We start from the raw sequence: 22,828 nt of genomic DNA, 5'->3' as shown, positions 1-22,828 counted from the left end.
TCAAATGATATATCAAATAAAAGGTTTATCAGATATATACATGAAAAAACAAACAATCTGATTAAAAAATGGGCATAGTATCTAAATAGACATTTTCCAAAGACATGCAAATGGCCAACAGGTAAATATATCTGTTGAGAAAAGATGCTCAATATCACTAGTCATAAAGGAAACACAAATAAAAACCATAATGAGATATTACTTCACATCTGTTAGAAGATAAATTGTCAATATCTCCCCTCATTCTGTAGAGCTTTTGCTTCATATATTTTGAAATTTTGTTATTAGGTGCACATATATTTATAATTGTTCTATCTTTTTGATAGGTTGATTCTTTTATTATTATAAATATCCCGCTTTATCTCTATTTATCTTCTTTGTTTTAAAGCCTATTTTGTTTCAGGTTAGTATAACCACTTCTTTCTGTGGTTACAATTTGCATAATATAACTTTTCTATCCTTTTATATTTACTCTACTTTTATCTTTGAATGTAAAGTGTGATCTTACAGACAGTATGCAGTTGGATATTGCTTTTTATTTTTCTAATCTTGACTGACACACTGACTTTTGAATGGATTTTGTCTAATCCACTCATGCTTTATGTTATTTCTATGTACGTGGATTTATATCTGACATTTCACTTTTTCTTTGTATGTGTATCATGTCTATTTTGTTCCTCGCTTCTTCCATTTTGCTTTCTTTTATATTAAGCAAATATTTTCTAATAAAACTTTAAATTTCTTGAATAACTGATTTCCATTTTTTTAAACTTTTTTATTTAGTTTTGTAGTGGTGACTCTACAGCTTACATCTTAACTAATCATAACCAATCTCAGTGTTATATACTATAATTTCAATTATATATATATATATATATATATAAACATTAGTCCTATATAGCTTCATTCATTTTTCTTTTTCTGTGATATAATTGTTGTACATATTGTATCTAGTAATGTCACAAATCCAAAAATATGGTGTTATAATTATGATGATGCATAATCATCTGTCTCTTAAAGGAGCTGGGAGAAAATAGGAGAGCAAATATATGGTTATAATTTTTGATATATTAACAATATTTTTAATATCTCTGATGAATTCATGTTACTATAAGAAGTCATTTCCTTAGTTAAGCACAACTTTGCTCCCACCCACCATACCTTTCTTTACTTCTTTGTTTATGGTTTTCTTTAGTTCTTTAAAAATTTGTAACAGCTAATTTGAAATCTTTATCTCTTAAATTCAATATCTGGTCACTTTTTCAGGTAGTTTTGGTTGTATGACTTTTTTTCTTTGTATATAGGTCATACTTTTGTTCATTTTGTTGTTGGAAACGGAACACTTTAGGTGAGATAATGTAGCCATGCTGGGTATTAGTCCCTTTTCAATGGTTGTTACTGTTACTTGTTTGTTTATTTCTTAGTTTCTACTTAGATTGTATTAGTGACTTCAGTTTCCCTCTGTCAGTGTTAAGTTTCTGATAACGCTGCTCAGGGGAGCACAACTTGGATGTGTCTTAGAGCCTCCAGATGAAAGCACATCTTAGCCAACCCTTGCTTGTGGCCTTCCAAGATCCTAAGCTTCAAACTCAGCCAAGCCCACCCAGAATTCTCACTTACATACAGAAGTCACTTAATAAATAAATTTTGTTTAAGCTACTACATTTGTGGGAATTTGTATGCATTAATAAAAACTAATACAATGCTTAACCAGTCTCCGGTATAATCCCCCTCTAATCTATTCTCCAAAGAATTCTTTCTAAAAGAAAATTAGATTGTAATTCTTACTTGATTTCCAGGAACTTTTGAAGAAAATTTAAACAACATAATGTCCAAAGCCTCACCCAAATTTATGACATTTGCTGAAATCAAACCGTGAATTTGCACTCTTGGAATAAGTCAAGTTCTCATTCACCTCCATGTGACTGCACAAAATAATCTGGTTTGCCCATGTTACATTTAAAATGAAATCTGAACTCTTTATTCTTATCTGTTAGTATCTACGCAATCTGGTCCTTTTCATTTTATTTCCCTAAATTTATCTAGTATCACTTTCTACTTGCTTACTAAACTCCAGCCAAACATTTTCTCTTCATTTGGTCTTCAGAATTCTTCCCTCTGCCGGAAATGCCCTTTTCCAGATCAGTGCTTGGCTGGGTAATTCTTATTCAGATCTTAGCTTTAATGATGCATCTTCAGAGAGGCCCTTCCTCTCCGTGTGGTCTAAGAGAGCCCAGGAGTCACTCTCACATCACCCATTTTATTTTAGTCCCAACAAATAACTGTATCAATCTATCAGAAAAGCAGAAGAATTATAAACATGTATGCACCTAATAACAAAGCATCAAAATACATGAAGCAAAGTCTCACAGAAATGAAGAGGAAAATTGACCATTTAGTATTCTAACAAGAGTGAGGTGATACCTCATTGTAATGCATTTTCTTGCTTATTTATTTACATCCTCTTATCACACACTAAAATATTGGTTCTATAATAACAGACACAGACCATCTTGTTTAACTACATGCCTATTTTTTTAGAAAAAAAAAAGACACATAGTGGGCACTCAATGTTGTAATGAAATTGTCATCAGTGTGGGGCAGTGTCTTTAAGTATGCTGTACAATGCCCATCCTGTTCAACTATCCACAGGAGGCAGCCACTGAGGGGTAAAACACACACACAAACACAGCTCTATTTTATGGCTCTGGTTTAATCTTCATAAGAGATTTATAGGGGTGAGTGGAGAGTTTTTATTTAAACCAATTTCCCCCAGTGCTCAAGATTACATGATGTATAACCTTGGCAAAAGACTCACTTGCTCTAATACCAGAACTGTGGCAAGTATTATAGCTGCAGAAAGGCAGGAAGAAGAGAGTGGTTGAATTTTGCAATGGAATGATATAATTATCTTAATTATGGTCTTATAATAAATTAGTAGCAATCAAATTCTATAATGAAGGTGTCCAGTACTTTGGCTTGGACACTGGAAGGGTGAAATTCATTAAATAGTCTATAAAATAAACTGGGGGGTATATTTTTCTAAAAGCTTAACTGGCTAATGATATAGGATTCTTCATTAAAACCAGTATGAATCACTAAAATCATGAAATATGAACTCTAAACGAAATAAAATTCCAATAGTCAAGGATACTGATTACCAAGAAAGTCCATATTCAAAAGGAGGAGATATTTAGATTATGAGTATGAGATTCTTTGGCATAGGAATAAAAAGTTTTCTGTGGGAAATATTTTGAATATACATATCAGCAAAAATGTAACCAGCCTCTGTCATTATTCAGTAACATTTTCTAGAGGAAGGCATCTCTGAATCTGGTATTGAACAACCAATGGCTGCCTGCGTGGTTTTACACAAGTTGATTGAATTTCACAGCCTTTTATTTTTCCTTCTGTAACACAGAAACAAAATAACAATAACAACAGCAATGAGCTTTGCCATTCACATATGACAGTATGGGGCTCAAATTTTTAAAAAATCTATATGATATATTATAATATTATAAGCTACAGTGAATGGTTAAAAGTAAGTTAGGCATTTTAAAAAAGATTTTACTTAGTTATTTTTAGAAAGAGGGAAGGGAGGGAGAAAGAGAGGAAGAGAAGCATCAACGTGTGGCTGCCACTTGCGTGCCCACAACTGGGGACCTGGCCTGCCACCCAGGCGTGTGCCCTGACTGGGAGTTGAATCAGCGATCCTCTGGTTCGCAGGCTGGGCATTTTTTATAATGATGACACACAGATTTGCCTGGCAATGAATATCCAAATACACAGTAACACCCCAACCCACTTATTTTTTGTTTTCACAGCACAAAGTACTATGAAAACCCAATAAAAATTAAATGGACTAAGAGAGATATTGATAATATGTTTTGCTGACTTCCTCCTTTTACACCCAGGGACACTGAGGCCCTGGGATCAAAGGCCAATGTGAGTTTCTACAGAAAGTTTATCAGAGCAGATCTCAAGGTTGTAAATCTTCCTACCCCCATGTTCGAATTCCAAGAGATGTATAACTTCAGAACTCTTCCTTGCTCCTGAATGGGTCTCCAACCATCAGCTCTATCTGTCCTGTGGCCTTGTGCCTTTTTTTCTTTCCATCCCCCCTTCATGTGACATTTCTGTCACTGCATCTAAGTCCTTAAAGGCCTAAGTATCAGCAGTCACAGCTGGCAGGAGTGATTTCTATAAAGCATTTTAGGGTGAAAGGTGCTTCATCCACCTACAATGCTATCATTATCAGCCATCTCAACAAAATCAGAGTCGAGCCTCCTGCCAGCGTGACAGCAGCTGCAAACTGCTGATATCATCTTGGTATGGATTTGTTGATTATTAACCTAGGACAAAATGTATATTGCTTTGATAAAAAAAAATGCATGTGGAAAGCTTCTTATTTGGAGGATTAAAAGTTAAATCTGTGTTTGTTCTAATATCCTTCTGTCTTATTTGAACAGCAGAAGTATGGACTTATTTTTACTATCCTTCTGCTCAGGGCAATGAGATTTTGATATTAAACAAAAGGAGGGATTTACTTCAAGTACCCAGGCCTTGGCCAAGGGACCAGGGTACTAGTCAGTGACATGAACATTGGACTTTATTACATGAGATGCAATTCTAGGTATTTTTTTTTCCTTAATTGACTCGGCAACTGCAGAAAAGTTCATTTACTGTAATCAATATTACTTTACATTGTGCCTCCATCAAAAACTACTTTCGGTGGTCAATAGCAATTAGACAGATGGACAGAAATGGCAGCATCGATGGCGATGAAATTCAAGATTTATACCTGCCGTTTTTCTAAAAAAATAAATAAATGAAATAGAAGCTAGGGACCCAAAACAAAGGCAAACTAAGTAGGCAATGAGAGTAGGAAAAGAATTATAGGTATGGGGAACATTATGGGAGGAGGTCAATAGGGAGCGGAAAAAGGAGGGAGATGGTACTTGAATTAAGAAGCATAGTAGGAGGGAGTGGAGTAGACAGGAAGAGGTTGAGAAGAACTATATGCACAACCATGAGCATGGACTAAGGGAGGGGGGACAACTAGAGGGTGGGATGTCACTGGGTGGAGGGGAACAAAGGGAAAAGAAATTGGGACAACTGTAACAGCATAATCAATAAAGCATATTAAAAAGAAAGAAAGAAATACATTTCAGGGAGACAGCTAATTGTATTATATTGAATTTGCAACCTTGCAGGGAAGACCTAGAATATGCTCTGGAAAAAGTCATCAAGTAAGTACCACAGGTCAGGAAGCTGAGGTGAAAAATCTCTCTGAGCCTTTATCTCTGATAGCTTCTTAAGTTAACCAAGAGAAAAAACACTGAAGCAGAAGAATCATGAAGGATAAAAGTGAGATATAAGTTGATATCTTGTAATAATTTTAAAAGAAATAAAATAACGTCCCTGGAGAAGGAATTTATAAACAGTTATCTGATGTTCATGAAGAACTATGGTTGGTGAACATTGAAAAAATAACAAAGATAAAAGGAAATCATTGTAGGAGGCATACTAAACAGGAGGGATGAGAAATGAGTGAGCACCTTTAAAGACTGAATGGCTTGTCTGAATAAACATAGGAAAGTATTTATCTTCTGGGGTTTGTCAACCCAACTATACTCATGCATACAGCTCCTCAAACATCTGTTGCATTGTGATTGGTTTTCTAAGTTTTCCCTTTGATCCATTTTCTAAACCTATATAGGATGGTTGGGACCAGTATTTCCGGGAAGACAGAATTGCAGAGATCCAGAGGGAAAGGCCATTAATTGTTAGAATCAAGATGGGATGAATTAAGTCAAACTAAGGATAGGATGGGCCAGAGAAGCAATGGTCGTGGTGCCTATGGGTTGAACAAAAGGTCTCATTAGCACAATAAAAGCAGCCACATTTGATCAAAGCAAAGATGAGGATACAGCGGTTAATAAAGTAGCAAATCCTGGAATTGGGAATCTAGATGAAGACTGCTAATTGGATCCTTAGAACCCAACTAACTACAGGACACCAAGACTTGGGGAATATAAGAGACATCCTTATGTCAGCATAAGAAACTGTGCAAACCTGTAAGAAATTTTGAGTTTATCTGAGCCAAAATGACGACAATTGCTGGGGAGCAAAGCCTCAACAGAATGAGAAAATGCTCCAGAGAATGGCAGTCCTGCACCTTGCTTTATGCATTACAATAAAAAGAAAGGACTTAAGGGGGTTACATGAAATCCACTGGTTATAGATTAGGGAGGCAGGATAAAGGAAAGCGAAGAAACCTCTGGGATTGGATAACAAGTAAAATGAGAGACATATACTTCTTTTCCATAGGTGGGTACAGGATAGTTATCAGTCAACAATTAGCTCAATAACAATGAGGAGATTTGTGGTCTCCCTCTGGTGCAGTATCTGTGCTTTGAGGAGTCCCAAAAAAGCAAATTACTTTGACATTCCAAAGGTATGTTATCGATGATGCAAATAGACAATAGACAGGTTTTATTAAGGTAAAGATTGACTTTGTCAGGGAAGATCCTAGCCTAAGACATGACTGCCCATCATAATCTGCCCACCATAAACCCTATTTAATAGTTTAATTTCAGACCATCCTGTGTGGTTACTTTAGGTTTCTGAGTTAATAATTCTGCTGCATAAGCATCCCCTGAGATTGTCAGGTTTAGCATGTGGCCACTTCTGATCCACACTTAGTATCACAATGATCATAACATGCTGATTTTTCTAGAGATATCTTCTTTTAAAAATAGCAGTTCCTACACACACACACACACAGTAAAAACATCTTAAAATACCGATCTCATATTTTCGCTTTCTGGTTTGAAGAAGTTATTGGACTGGATTACAGATGCTCACAAATACTAATGAACCCGATCTCCTTTCTTCTTGCTCAAGAAATCCTTCACTTTTTTTGACCATCTGCTGTCTTGCTTCTGTCCCTGTCATCTTTCTACATCATTCTCCTGACACTCAGAAGAATCGTTTGAAAATGTAGTGAATTGGATAATATCATTCTCCTACTTAACCCCTTTCAATAACTTTCTATTATGCCCTGAATACCTTCAAACATATTCTAATGGCGTGGAAGGACCTGATAGATACACTCCCCCTCGAGCAGAGTCTTAATTCATGCTACTCTCCCCTACTTACACCTTTCAGTACACCAGGCACTTCTTCACCTGAGAAACTTAACACCTCTATTTCCCTTTCTTTCCCTTGTATTAAGAATTTTCCCTAGGGTCTTAGAGGTTATGACTTTTTTTTTTCACCAAATAATTAATGGGTGTTTGTCCTAGAGAAGAATAGAATTAACCAGAGGCCCTGATGATCTTTCACAATATTTCCTTTATTATATGCAAATAGTTCTTTATGATCATTCTACCTTAATTCTTAGTGGTATGAGCTCACCAATGGGCATCTGATGGGATTTTAGAAAGCTAGTTATAAAATTAGCATAAAGGTCAAGATCTCATTGATCCAAAAATCACTAGGTACAAATTTTGATTCTTACCACGTTCATCACTATCTAACCAAGTGTATTTAGACAAATTATTTTTTTGTTAACTCAATCCCGTCTTCTCTATATTATGAATTACAATGCCAAATTTTAAAGAGCAAATGAAATGCTTTATTTGTAGGTTTCTGGTACATAGCAGGTATTCAGAAATTTTAGTGAACACAAAATTAGTACAAGAAGTTTTTTGTTTTTTTGTTTTCACTCCCCTTTCTTAACTGGTATACAAAAGAAAAGGACTGGGATGAATTAAGGACACAAAATGCACATGGTTCTTTAATAAACTGTTTATGTGTTATGCCACTAATCAAAATGTTGTAAAAAGAGAAGAAATGCCTACCAATTTTTACTCCCCCCAAATAAATCTTCAAATGGCTAATACCCATGTGGTATGTGTATGTTTAGTAATGCATTCTTCTTATATTACATCATATGTAATTGGGAGAGGAATGAAAGTGTTACTCCAGTTTAGAAAGTGTATTTATATCTCAGTTTTGTTCTAAGTGTGTTATTCCTTTCTTATCTACAGTCCATTTTTCATATATGTCTTCGATTGTCATTGTTGTACTTCCAGGTAGCTTCTTCCCTCTCTATTTTCTACCAGCTTTCTAAAATCCCACTACTTGTTTTGCACAGATGTGACACTGTGAAGAATTGAGTAGGGTGCCCATAAAAGTGAATCCAGCATAGAAGGCAGAGCCTGTGAATCTCATACCAGATCATAGACCCATAGACATCAGCACTCTTTTCTGTGGGAACATCTGGAGGGAACCCACAGATTGTTATTTGCATAAAGAACCAAAAATATCCTGGCTCATTTGGTTATACAGCAGATCTATATTCTCCCTCTTCAATAAAATAATAATTACTAGTAAAATAATAAACTGCTATAATTATTTTGGAGGTAATTACTTAGTCTTAAAACATAACTGAAAAGCTGAAAACAAAGACAAAGCAACCAAGGACTACAGAGATAGTTCAAGGTTGAGTTAAATATGGAATAGAGGTTGAGAAGCGTAATCGGAGTTCTGTGCTTGAGAGCAGCAATGTGTGATATAAAAATTGTGTCCTCCCAAAACTCCTATGTTAAAGCCTAAACCCTGAGTGATGGTATCTGAAAATGAGGCATTTGGGAGGCAATTAGGTTTAGATGAGGTCATAAAGATGGGGTCCTCATGATAAGATTAGTGCCTTATGTCTTAGAAGAGACACCTGGAAGCTTACTTTCTGTTTTGTTCTTGGCCAAAACAAGGTGGCCACTTGCAAACCAGAGAGTCCTCATCAGAACCTGACTGTGGTATGAGAAATAAATACCTTCTGTTTACGCCTCTTCAACCTATGGCATTTTGTTATGGCAGCCTGAGCAGACTAAGACACTGCCAATAGAGATCTGTGATGATGAAAATATCTGTGCTGTTCAATATTATGGTCACTAATCACATCCAGCACTTAACATGTGGCCAGTGTAACTGAATAACTGGATTCTGGTTTTACTTGAATCAATTTTATCTAATTTTAATGCACATAACCATATGTGCTTGGTGGTTACCGCAATTGGACTGTATAGTTCTAAAGAGTAAGGCTATACAAGGGACAGACTGAATGATTTCCCTAGGACAGGCTTGGTGTCTTCGGTTTAGGTCCAAGGTAAGTAGACTCTGGAACAGAGATTTGCCCACAAAGAGAGTATTGCAGAGTGTCCTCAAGATTGACACCTGACTGGGACTGAAAGAAGGATAATTGGAGAGAGATAGTGGTTGGACTGAAATGCTGATCCCACCTGAGCTCTGATGCCAAAGTGGCCCTCAGAGGTGTCCTGCCTTGAAGCAAGGGAGCTGGGCCTTTATATCCTCTAGTGTTTCCCAATTACATTGATTGAGGTTTAGCCCCAAGCAAGGGCCAAGAATTGGCAAGGAATTTCTCTTTTTCTAAGGACATTTCCTAGAAGGTGACTCAACTGAGCATGCATCTGCCAACATTCCCAGCAGATAGGGGAAATACTTGTCTCAGTTAAGAAAGGGGGGAGTGGGCTTCATGGCATGCCATCAACTACACTTGACTTAAATTCTATTACTTTCTTTCCTCCCTAAACAAGTTCTTTCCTGTCAGGTCAGATGTCCAGTTTCTCACTCATAAGATATATATGCCATCATCGGGGCACCAAGTGTATACTTCTACATAGGTTTACCCCCAAGGCAAAAGTTATAAAAAACATTTAAAAAAAGGAAAAAGACCACTTTCTTCCTCAGATCAATTTATTTTAAATTATCAAAGGATCATAGGGATAATCTTCCTGGAAAGTTTTGCTAAGAGGCTCAGAGTACCAGATTTTAGAGTCCTGTCTATTTGTTCTATTCATTAAATGTTGAAAGAGACCAAAACAAACAAACCGAAGTAAGTCTTTCACTTCGAAAATTAAGAAATTAAAGCCTGGAGATATATGAAGAAGTGTTCAAAATGTTTTCATTCATGTATTTACTCAATATGTCATTTACTGAGTTTCAACTGTGTGCCAAAGTGCTAAATACAAGTATAAAAAATTAGTAAGACATGGGTCTTTTTTAAAAAAGATAATATATTTATTTGTTTGTTTATTTATTTATTTATTTTTAGAGAAAGGGGAAAGGAGAAAGAGAGGGAGAGAAACATCACTGTGTGGTTGCCTCTCACTCGTGTCCCCAACTGGGGACCTGACGTGCAACCTAGTCAAGTGCCCTGACTGGGAATCGAACCAGCGACACTTGTCTCACAGGCCGACGCTCAATCCACTGAGCCACAGCAGCCAGGGCTAAGACATGGGTCTTACTGTACCTTTGAGGAGCTCTAGTCTATGAGGAAGATAGAACAACAACTGAATTACAGTAAAGTGGTGACTGCCCTGTAGTGGGTTGAACTGTATGCTTCCCAACAAAAGAAGAAAGTAACAACAACAACAACAAAATTGCAGCTCCCCCCCCCCACCAAGATATGTCTACTTGAATTCTCAGAATGTGACTGTATTTGGAATGAAAGTTTATGCAGAAATAATGAAAGTGTGTGATCTCTATATTAAATCCTCCTGAATTTGGGTGGCCCCTAAATTTAATCAGGAGAGTCCTTATGCAAGACAGGAAAGAAGACACAAAAGTACAGGGAAGAAGTCTGTGAAGACAAAGTCAGAGGACTGGCGTTATCCTGTGTAAGCCAGGAAATGCCAGGAGCTGCTGGAAGAGACAATGAAGCATTCTTCCCAACAGACTTCAGAGGTACTGTGGCCCTGCCAACACTTTGATTTTGGGCCTCAGGCCTCCAAAACTATGAGAGCACACATTTTCTGATGTTTCAAGTCACCAGGATGTCTTAACTTGTTGTGGCATATAGTGGCAGCCTCAGGAAACTAATAGATACTCTAACAGGGATATGAATAAAATATGCAAAAAAAAAATCATCAAACCAAACTGTGTCCAGTGTCAGTGTGCTTTTCCAACGGGGATGTGGTAACTCAGAGCTCAAGATGATGATGTACCATGTCTCTACACTGGCAAACACACACACACACACACACACACACACAACAAAACTTGGTGCTCCTATCCATTATTTTAACAGCTTGGGTTATATAAATGCTTTTTTTTTTTTTTATCAGAAAAGCAAAGCATCAACCAGAACACTGTCCACAAAATGGCTATGTAATAAAGATTAAGAATAGAGCAGAGCTATTTTGCTTTAGGTAAAAGACAACCCCACATATTTATTGTTGCCATCTCTCTTCTGCTTTACTTTTTCCTTTAATTAAGATACAATTTTAAATACCAATGGTTCTAGTCACATCATTTTGAAGTCACTTTGGAGAGAGAGAGAGGAAGGGTTGGAAATAGTTGGGGATGTCTGGATCCCCATATACAATAAGCACCAAACAGAAAACAAAGGTTTGTGTCAGCCAGGCGTTTCTGTCTTGCATTTCTGTGGGGAACTAAAAAGTTCCTCGGCTAAAGTCTTGCTGACCGGCATCCTAAAGTTCTGCTTGGCATGGCCTCATTATCCCATAACAGTTGTCTGCTCCTAATTAAGGGCAACTTCCCTCTTTCTCTTCTTGGGAGTTGCTGTCCTTCATCGTAACTCTTATCTGTCAAGATAACGCCCCAGCTGCAGCTCCGCTCCTCCCTAGTGAAAAATTCCTCCTCTCCTGAGCTATAAGAATGCTGTTTTTACTAAGAATAAATGAGACTTGATCAGAGCACTGTCTTGTCTCCATTCTTTGTGCCTCTTGCCCCTTTCTCATCCTCACTCCCCCTCTAGGGTCCTCGTTGCTCGACCTGCGGGACGGGTCAAGTGGCGCCCAACGTGGGGCCCGAGAACGGGGGACTCAGTGAAGGACGTCGTTCGAGGAGCCGGCCAAGTAGAGAAGAGGAAAAGGCTACGCGGGAACCTGCCGCGCTGACCTCACCTCGGTAAGTGAACGGCGATCATGGGGCAAGAAATGAGCCGACATGAGCTTTTTGTTGAACAGCTCGGACAGGCATTAAAGGCACGAGGAGTAAAGGTTAAAGTAAAACAGTTACTGAAATATTTTGATTATATCAAAGACTTATGTCCCTGGTTTCCCACTGAAGGGAACATTGATCCACAACGGTGGAAAAGAGTAGGGGATGCCTTAAAAGACTTTTATGATACGTTTGGTCCGGAGAAGGTTCCTGTAACCGCCTTCTCTTATTGGAATCTAATAGATGAACTCTTATCTCAAAGACATAGTGATCTGGTAGTAGCTAATGTAGTAAAAAAGGGTCAAAATATCTTAAAGACAAATCATAAGGAGGAAGGTAGAAAAAATAAAGGAAATGACAGCCGAGAGGAGGATAATTTAATATCTCTTGAAAATGACGGTGAGGACGAAGTAGTTAAACCAAAAGAAAAACAGGACAGTCCGAAGTGTAAGCCATCAGAGTTTCAGATTACAGAAGGGGGAGCTGCGGCACCTAAAGAAGTGTCGGTGAAATCAAAAAAGAAGTTATATCCAGACCTATCAGACTATACTGCAAATCATTCTGACGAGGGAGAGGTTAATTGGGATCACTTGGCAGAAGAGGCAGCCAAATACCATAACCCTGAACGGCCGCCTCTGAAAACAAGGCCACCGCCATATATCTCACCCTCCTCTCCCCCTTCTGCGTACCCTGTTATTAATCCTCGAGAAGAACTGAGGAATAAAATTGAACATTTAAAAGAACAAATACAATTAGAAAAGGAGCATCAGGAATTAATAAGACAATTAGAGGGGCTAAAAATAGGAAAGCAAAGAAAAGAACTTGAACCCTCTGTAGAGGGCCCCCAAAGCCAGAGGCCCCCAGTCAGAGGAGCGGCCCCCAAACTTCCCCTTCAGTCAGGACTAATACCAGGCTTGGAGGAAATAGAGGCATTTCCAGTGTCGGAAACAGTAGATGCCCAGGGACAGGCCTGGCGACACCACACTGGATTTGATTTCAAAGTCATAAAGGAATTAAAAACTGCAGTAGCTCAATACGGAGCCACGGCTCCTTACACTATGGCCATTTTAGAATCGGTCACAGATCAGTGGCTCACTCCAAGTGATTGGCAAACATTGGCTCGAGCGACCCTAGCTGAAGGAAACCAAAAAGCTGATCTTGCCACCCGAACTCCCCAGGTCTCTCAATTATTTGTGGCCAATAACAGCATTCAGGACAAACTCGCTGCTGCACAAAATAGCCATCAACTACATCACCTTAATGCAAAAACATTACGTCTTATGCATCACATCACAAAAGAACAAGCTAGGCAAATAGTAAAGAATTGCCCATCATGTGCTATCCATTTACCAACCCCTCATCTAGGAGTAAATCCTAGAGGGCTAATTCCTAACGCTCTATGGCAAATGGATGTTACCCATTTTTCTGACTTTGGCAATCTTAAATACATACATGTTACTATAGATACCTATAGTGGATTCATTTTTGCTTCCCTTCAAACGGGCGAAGCCACCAAACATGTAATTAGCCATATGCTGGCCACCTTTGCAGTATTAGGATGTCCCCAACAACTAAAAACAGATAATGGGCCAGGATACATTAGCTCTAATTTCTCTCAGTTTTGCAAACGTCTCAACATCCAACACATTACAGGTATCCCTTATAATCCACAAGGGCAAGGAATAGTAGAAAGGGCTAATCAAACTCTTAAAATTACTTTAAATAAAATAAAAAAGGGGGAATGGTATCCCACGAGGGGATCACCAAGAAACATCCTTTCCCATGCCCTCTTTATACTCAATTTTTTAAATTTAGATGCTAGTGGCCAGTCTGCAGCCACTTGCTTCTGGCATACCGAAACTGAAAAGCAATTCGCTTCGGTCTTGTGGAAAGATCCACTAACTAATTCCTGGCATGGCCCAGACCCAGTACTTATCTGGGGCCGAGGATCAGTGTGCATCTACTCTAAAGAAATGAAGTCCGCCAGATGGCTACCGGAACATCTGGTTAAACAAATAAATAGCAAGTCTGACACAATAAATAACCACAACTAAACCCAGGGATAAGGATTTACCCTGAGGAAAATTTCCTTATTTTCTATTTCAGGACATGTTCAAGAAGAACGTAATCCTGCTGCTCGGGGTACTACTGCATTTTTGCCCGGACATAGAAAGTGGCCTTGGGGGGGGCCGCAAAATGGAGTCCTTCCCTATCTCCTTCCACTGTTAGGACCTCTCATAGGGCTACTCCTGCTTCTATCCTTAGGACCTTTCCTTTTCAATAAGGTGATGGCCTTTATCAAGCAACAAATAGATGCCATAAAAATGCAGCCAATACAGGTCCATTATCACAAATTGGAACAGGCTGAGACTGCAACTTACTATGATGCTCATACACGTAACTAATGCCTTGGTGAGCTGGACTGGACAGTCAATGACGGGCAACCGGAGACCACACGCATTGCCAGCCGCCGCCTAAGACAGGTATCTGGCCAAAAAATGAAGCTGCCCTAGATAACCAATGACGGGTAAGGCAAGGTTAGCTCCGTGTGGCGATCTCCCGACCTAAGACAGGCGCAGTCCCCGCAAGGCTCTCAGCTTAAATAAAATAAAAAAGGGGGACCTGTGGGGAACTAAAAAGTTCCTCGGCTAAAGTCTTGCTGACCGGCATCCTAAAGTTCTGCTTGGCATGGCCTCATTATCCCATAACAGTTGTCTGCTCCTAATTAAGGGCAACTTCCCTCTTTCTCTTCTTGGGAGTTGCTGTCCTTCATCGTAACTCTTATCTGTCAAGATAACGCCCCAGCTGCAGCTCCGCTCCTCCCTAGTGAAAAATTCCTCCTCTCCTGAGCTATAAGAATGCTGTTTTTACTAAGAATAAACGAGACTTGATCAGAGCACTGTCTTGTCTCCATTCTTTGTGCCTCTTGCCCCTTTCTCATCCTCACTCCCCCTCTAGGGTCCTCGTTGCTCGACCTGCGGGACGGGTCACATTTCAAATTGTCATTTTAAAGAAACAAATACAAATATTCCCGAGCAACGGGGAAAGCAAAACTGGTTGTTGTTTTTTTCTCTGGTTCCACTTTTCATATCTGAGTGAGTTTCCCAATAGCACCTTTGACAAGTAACATGCTTTCCACTTGTGATCAAAATTGCTGAAGAACAGGCAGCTCTCCTTTCCTTTATTAGCTTGCTCTGTTGATGCTGCCCCAGGAGTATTTTTTTTTTTATTTTTTTATTTCTAAATAAAATCATCGAAGGTGACAACTAAACGGGAGATGTTTTATAATGACGAATTACACCAGGATCATTTCATTAACCCTTCATTGCCCTCAAATCTGATTTAACCTTCCCCCCAAAAGAACATAATTGAAAATATAGGAAATCTATAGCAACAAATGACAAAGCGGTAAGAGACATGCTTGTATACTGCATGATGAAAAAATGCACTTTGAAGGGCTCCGCTTGACCTTTTCAAGAAATCAGCAGTCATAATTATGTACTAGAAGCACACTGAGTTTCCTAAGAGACTAAAGAAAGAAGACACAAGGACAGCAGATTACAGTCAAATGCACTTACCCTCCATTTATACTGAACATATTGTGCCGTTGGTAAGAGCAAGTTGGACTAAAAGTCTCGACTCAAATTTCCAGCTGTGCAGGTTACCTACCTTATCACATGTTCTCTGTGATAGTGAGGATTATGCCAGCTCCTAAGTCACAGAAGACGGTGAAGATGGGATGCAATATTGTACATAAAGCTCTAAGCAGAGGGTCTAGCATATATATATATATATTAGCCCTCTAAATAATGTTAGCTCTACGAAGTAAGGTAGACAAGCCACTTCCCTTGCTCTAAAAAATAGCTAAGTTGGTAACAGAGAGCATAATGATTACAGACATATTATGATTTTCTTTAACTTGTACAGTCAGTTTTGATTCTAGGTAAATTTGAAAGCATTTTTTCCCCTCAATCACTATTCATTTTGTTGTAATATTACATAACTGTTGTTGGCCTCTGATGGCCTCAAAAGCAGGAGTGTGTTACTGTTACTGTCCTTTATATGCTGGGCCATGAGAAAAATACAAAGATGATGCTTATTTCATTCAATTTTAGAATTCATCAACCGTGGAAACAGATTTAGCAGGAAGTTTGTTGGGAAAACATGTTCACAGTAGTCAAATAGACTTAGGTCTAACATCTCACTCGTTTTGTAATTAATGTATGTACTTCCTATTTAGGTCTCCCTTTCTTTCTTTATTAAGTGGAGTAATAATATTTTCACAATAGGACTGGCCAATGTGGATCAGTTGGTTGGAGCATCATCCTGTAAACTGAAGGGTCACAGGTTCAATTCCTGGTCGGCCTGGGTTGCAGGTTCGGTCTCTGGTCAAGGTCCATATGAAAAGCAACAGACTGATATTTCTCTCTCGCATCTATGTTTCTTACCCTCTTTCTTTTCCTCCCCTTTTCTCTCTCAAAAATTAATAACCATTAAAAAAGTTTTAAAAATAAAAAGTTAAGAAGACTAAATATAGCAATTAAAAATTTTTATTTTGAAATATTAGACTTACTAGAGAGTTGTAAAAATAAGAGTTCCTTCATCCAGCTTTTTTTACTAACAGTGAGAAATGTGGCCCTTATTAGTCACAATATATTTACTTATTTGTTCCATTCTTGTATACATTCAAGATTGTTTCAGAATTGCTAACCCACACTTCTGTGAAACAAAATTTATGAAATAGAGGATAATACTTGTGTATATTTCTTTTTGCCTTATGAATATATAATCAAAAACCTATTTTCCAAAGTTGCTTAAATTAGTTATTTTCTTCTACTTATTTCAATGTACTTATATAATTTATTTGTAATATAACTGCATTCATTTTTTGTATTTTATTTTCAGTTTCCTTGGCAACTCAGTTGATTTCTTTCATTCATTTAGAGAGGTGGGACTTCCTCTTTCATTTTTGTATTACAGAAATTCCTCCATATCACTTCAAAGAAATCTTTCTCATTCTTGCTGATATCTTCATAGTTCTTTATTATGAGGATAAGTCATAGTTTATTCAATTCATTTCCTATGCATGACATTTGGAAAATTCCAAATGTTTTGCATTTATAAAGACTGCTGCAATTAATAACCTTGTGTTATATATTTTTGTATTGTTGAAGATATTATAATATTTTTAAATGTTTCTGGTTCATGATGAAAGTTAGTCGTTAACTCCTAAGGGCCTATACTCTGACCTGAACTACATTTTTGACTTGACATAAGAACTTGCAAAGCTAGTTATGAATCAAGATGTTTTGAGAGAGAAAAGTCAGACTCAGTAGAAAGAGTCTGATGTCACAGTGTGTGGGGTCCTTTATAGGGAATAGAGAACAAACTATTGTTAAATTATCACAAGGGTAGCAACTGACTCTTGTAGCAGAAGGCAAGGCAAGTTTTGTGAATTTATCCAAACTGTTATTGATGGAAATGTAATAGACAGCAGCTATTGTAAGTAAAATAACTTGTTCTCAGTCTGACATTTCTCGTTTATGCATTTAGGGTTTCCTGACCCACATTTTTCTATTTGAGAATTCTCCTCTAAGACAATTCTCCAATTTTTATAACTTTGAATTGATACATAGTAGAGGGAATAAAATTTCTGAGTGTTTGACTGCTTCCTTTAACTTTATCCTGATTGGCCTTAAGTCAAAAAGATTTTCAGAGTCCATTCATTTAACAAAAGATCACAGAACATTGTTGAAATAATCCTTAAGATATACAAGCATTCTTCCCACTAGGTGAAAGAGGTGTTTCAGGAACCAATAAATACATTCAGGCTCCATGCCCAAATTCTAAAATAATTAAGAGAAAAGTATATACGTCAGAGAGCATAAAACAGCAAGTTTTATACAAAAAAAAGCAGAACAAACAAAAAATCTGGATTGGAGAATGTATTTGAATGGGTTTAATATCTGCAATGCAAAGAGCATGTTAAGACTTCATCCCCATAACAGGGGAAACAAGAAAATCGGATGCTGCCCTTTGGTGGTCTGTCTAGCAGAAAATGGAAGCTTCCTGACAACAGGCCTGGTCCTCAACTGCAGGCCAGGAGAAGTGGAACTGAGCACACTCAGGTAACCTTCCAAATCCACCAATCAAATGAGTTATTACACTTCTGTTCCCAAGTGCAGGCTGAGTAAAAATGGAGGCAGAGGCTAGGGCCCCTCTGCAGGCATAAATTAATGTGGGAAAGGGTTCTTCTCTAATATTTCATATCCTTACTTACTATTGGGAAAATAAATTGACGTATACATTTCCAAGTTAAAATAAGGAGAGCTACTTTCATACTCCAGATGTGTTTTTTTTTAAGATACATTTTTAATCTTCTGATGTGGTCCTATGTCAGGAACCCAGGCTTATTATATATATAAACACACGATGGATCACTGCCATATGGTACCCAGCCTCACAAGAATGCTTGGTAGCAAAGCTCTTAACAAGGGTCCTTAGTTTCCTTATCCTCGATAATGAAACACTCCAGACTCCTACTGCTTTTTTTCAGTTTTGGTGTTTTATTCTGATGCTGATTTTACATGTTGAATTAATTATTCTTTCAAAGCTTCTTGATTTGTTTGTCTCATGCAGGGAAAGGCAGGTATGAGACTTAATTAAATATCCTCTTGTCAGACAGATGATGAAATCTTCAGTGCCACTGGTTCTGGTGTGTGTGTGTGTCTGTGTTGTTAACTTAATTCTGCAAAGAAACCAAAAGGCAGTATTAGCATCCTTATTTATGTTAATGGCTGGGTGGACTTTGTTTTGGAAAAGATGAGACTAGAGCAGCATAGAAGCAAGGTGGCAGCAGGGGTCAGAGTGGGCAGTTTATCTGACAATGCCATATTCAATTAGGGCTATGCCATTGCCCAATCCTCTGTCCTTGGCTTTGCACTAAATGCTGGACCTCCAGATCTCCTTTATCGCATCCTTTATGCAGAGGTGGATGGACACAGCCCGTTGCCTACAAGGATATAGGAGGCTGTTGGAAAGAATTGTGCTGCTACAAGAAGAACAAGATTATTACAAAAGGTGAGGGACAGAGAATGAGTGATTGAGATACTGGTAAGGCTTAAAGGGCATCTGAGAAGAGAGAGTACTTTTTTATTAACTTTATGTGTAACAAAGAACAATTTCCCACCCTGGCTGGTGTGGCTCAGTAGAGTGAGGGCCAGCCTGTGGACCAAAAAGTTGCCAGTTTGATTCCTGGTCAGGGCACACGCCTGGGTTGTGGGCCAGATCTCCATTTTAGACCGTGTGAGAGACAACCAGTCAATGTCGTCGTCGGCAGCCGTCCGTCTCGAGAGACGATGGTGTAGCTTCTTAAGAGTCTATCTGCACCGCCGAGAATGGCTGTGCAGTCCGACTCGGGAGTGACGCGGTATCTGTCTCCTCCCGTGTTGAATCGACATCTTGCGATGACGCTGGAGTGTGCTCTCCAGTGGAGCTGAAGCTACAGAGCCTGGGCAGGGTGATATGGAGGGTCTGCTGTTGCCCATGCAGCAGACCCCCCCTCTCTTCGCAGCTGAAGGGTCCAAGGGAAAGACGGAGTCCATACAGCTTGGCTTCAGGTGCGCCGCAGGAGTTGCCGGTGTTGACTACAACGTCAAACCGCCTTTGGGACTCCGGCTCCGGATTTTCTGTCGGGGTTTACTCCCTTAGCCTTTCCCCTGAAGAAGTATGCCGCAAGGCAGCGGAGGTTTTTTGGAATCAGAGTTTTCCTTCTCTGATGTGCCCTGACTGGAAGATCGAACCAGCGACACTTAGCTCGCAGGCCGACGCTCAATCCACTGAGCCAAACCAGCCAGGGTACCAGTCAATGTATCACTCACACATTGATGTGAATAATTTCCACCCCTTTTTTTAATCTACAGTTAGACAGATATCATTTCTTTATTTTAGTTAAGGGGTAGGATAGATAAGAGGAAAAATTATATATTTAGAATTCTTTGAAATTATTTCTAATACTATTTAAGAGATGATTTCTTGTTTCAAGAGTTAAATCACGGTTTATCCCTGGTAGCCAGAAAGTACTTGTTTATATATAAGCTGTGTGCATTTATTCTTTTCAAAGGAAGGACAATATAATTACTTAAAATAAGTTACTTAGTTACTGTTTTGAAATCTCCAAGAAAAAGTGCCTCACATTCCTTCATCTGAATCATGGGGAAGATTTTTTTCTACATCATGAACAAAGTAATGAAATCCCCAGAAGGGCCATGGCGGCCTCATCTGGTATTTTTCCTTGATTCATGCCACTGTACTTAGACTCATCATCCAGGTGTCTTGCAAAATATATGCCTATTCTTTGCTCTGAGAAGCATGTTCCTCTAAAACCACCTTCAGATCTCAGCCCCTTCACTGATTGACTGAAAGATCACCTGCATCCCAAAGTTTTGCTTATTTGTTTTAGCTAGGAGCCATCTTTCCTCAAACTGTTATGATCCGTGCTTCAGTCACACTTCACATACTTTTTACATATTGCCTTTAATAGCTTGTGGTGTACTTAGTCCCTATTATCCTTCGTACTTATAGTTCTTACAAGTAGGCAATATGCTTTATGTGCACAGACATATAAATTCAACATTCATTCAACCAGGTCCTGAGCTCATGGGACTTATTTCTAATTAGTGGTGAGGCTAAGAATGATAGAAAAATAAAGCATAAATAAACGCATTCGTATATAGTAACACAAAATAGAAGTAAACAGAGCTATGGAAGAGAGTAACCTGAGAAGGGGTGTTATGCCAGGGAAAGTAGGCAGGACATAGGTTGAATGATGAGGTAGACCACTCTGCTGTGCAAGCTGAGGCCTGAATGAAAAGAAAGGACAGAGGATGCCAATATCTGGGATCTGGTGTTTTTAGGGCAAGAAACAAGAAAAGCAAGTCCTTTATATAATATTTGGGTTTGGAACGCACAAAAAAGAAAATAAAAAATGTGTGTGGCTAGGCATCATTAGAGAAAGGGCAGGTGAAGTTGCAGGTAGCAGATCATGTAAGCTTTCGTGGGCTGTGAAAAGAGGATGTCAAGCAGAGATGCTTATGGTGATGCAGCTCGATTTTTATTGTTAAAGTTCACTCAGGATGCTGTGTCTGTAAACTAGCCAGAGTGGCAGGAGGAAGATCAGTTATGAGAATAAGACATTAGTCTAGGAGCGAGTCAGTGTGACGTGGACTAGGGTAGACTATAATTTAGCAAAAAGCTTTGTTGAAGAACAAATAAACAAGTGATTAAATAAGTGAAATAAAGAGGAGGCTTCCTGGATATATATCCACTTTGCAGACCTTTTATGAACCAGGAAAATCTACGGCAACCCTAACTCCAACCCTTACCCTAACTCTAACATAAAATAAAGGGATTAACAGAGGAAATTACACTGGGGAAAAGCCTTATTCTGCTGTGGACATTTGGATATGGGTTTAATAGGTTGTAAATTTTTAGAGATGTACCAAAGACCCCCGAATCCATTTGGAGTAGGAAGCACGAATGGTATGTCTCAACTAAAATTCCACCAAGTAAGAGGCTCTCCTCCCCTTTTTGGGCTGAAGAGAAGTGAACTAGCAAATGGGAATCTAGGAAGATGCAGTGTTAATCAGGCAAAACAATTTGGAATGGGGAGATTCTGTTTCATTATCCCATAGTGTCCCTAATTATATCAGTTGTTCAGCCTCGATATACTCACCTCAGTACTCCAGCTGTTCTACCTTAATATCATGAAATTTTGTGCCACTTTGAAAACATTTTTTCTGCTTACCTATGATTTTTTTCTTCAACAAATTGAGTGAAACAGTCAGGAAAGCACAAACTGGGTCCTGTAATATCACTAGACTCTCGGTGCCTGCAAGTTCATACATATAACTGATGTTCATTAATGACAAAATTGTCCACAGTCCCTAAACTGACCACTTGGTACTTTGACAATGGGAAAAATTACCTTGATCAAGAAGTCTTTACTAGGAAATCTCAAGTCACACCCAGGAGGGGAGTTTTCTCTATAGGATGATGCACATGAATTCTGACCCTTGCTTGTTGATCTCATTTACATTGAGATTTTTTGACAATCCCTTATCCGCCCAAGGGCAGTGACAGGTTGGTATGCTAATAGTGGGTTCTTTCTTGTGCCTGCTTGGCTCCTCATTCCAAAGACAAAAGATGCAATGTCAGTAAAATACATTTTTATTTCTTTTGCATTATCCAGTAAGAATAAGATGAGCCAAACCACTTAACTGCTTTAAGGCTGTGGCATTCAGTCACCCTGACTGCACCTTTAGCCTGAGCTGAATCTGCACAGTGACCTCGAGGGCACGATTTTCATTGGCCCTTCCTAAATGCCTAACCCTCAATTCCCCCAGGGTCTTGCATGTTTGCTTTGCAAACAGAAATGTCAAAATGTCTATATATAAATTTATATCTAGTGACCCTGTGGAAAATTTTGGGCTAAGAATGTATTTATTTGGGAAATGGCTGTAAGCTCTGAATCAGCTGCAGAGGTGTGGGTAACGAAAGGGTGGTCCCGTTTTCCTAAAAAGCACCTCCCTTCACCCTCTGTCTCACCTTGTGAGGCTTGCTGCACCCTGCTTTGAGCCTGGAGGATGAGCAGCTCCGTTTACTCTGCTCTGGGACAGCATGATGAGAATCAACGCAGGGACAGAGATTTTTAAAGATGTTTTATTAATGTGTCCCTTGACTGTTCATTTGCTAAGGGTTTACAAATGCTTTATCAATTATTAATGGCCTTGATACCTAGCTTTAAAAAAAATCCTTAAAGTTGAGAAGGATATGGACA

Source organism: Furipterus horrens, unplaced genomic scaffold (assembly GCF_987537825.1).
Source record: "Furipterus horrens unplaced genomic scaffold, mFurHor1.1.pri manual_scaffold_12, whole genome shotgun sequence".
In the NCBI taxonomy this organism is placed as follows: domain Eukaryota; kingdom Metazoa; phylum Chordata; class Mammalia; order Chiroptera; family Furipteridae; genus Furipterus; species Furipterus horrens.
The sequence above is the reverse complement of the archived record's forward strand: the minus strand, read 5'-3'. Positions refer to the sequence as shown.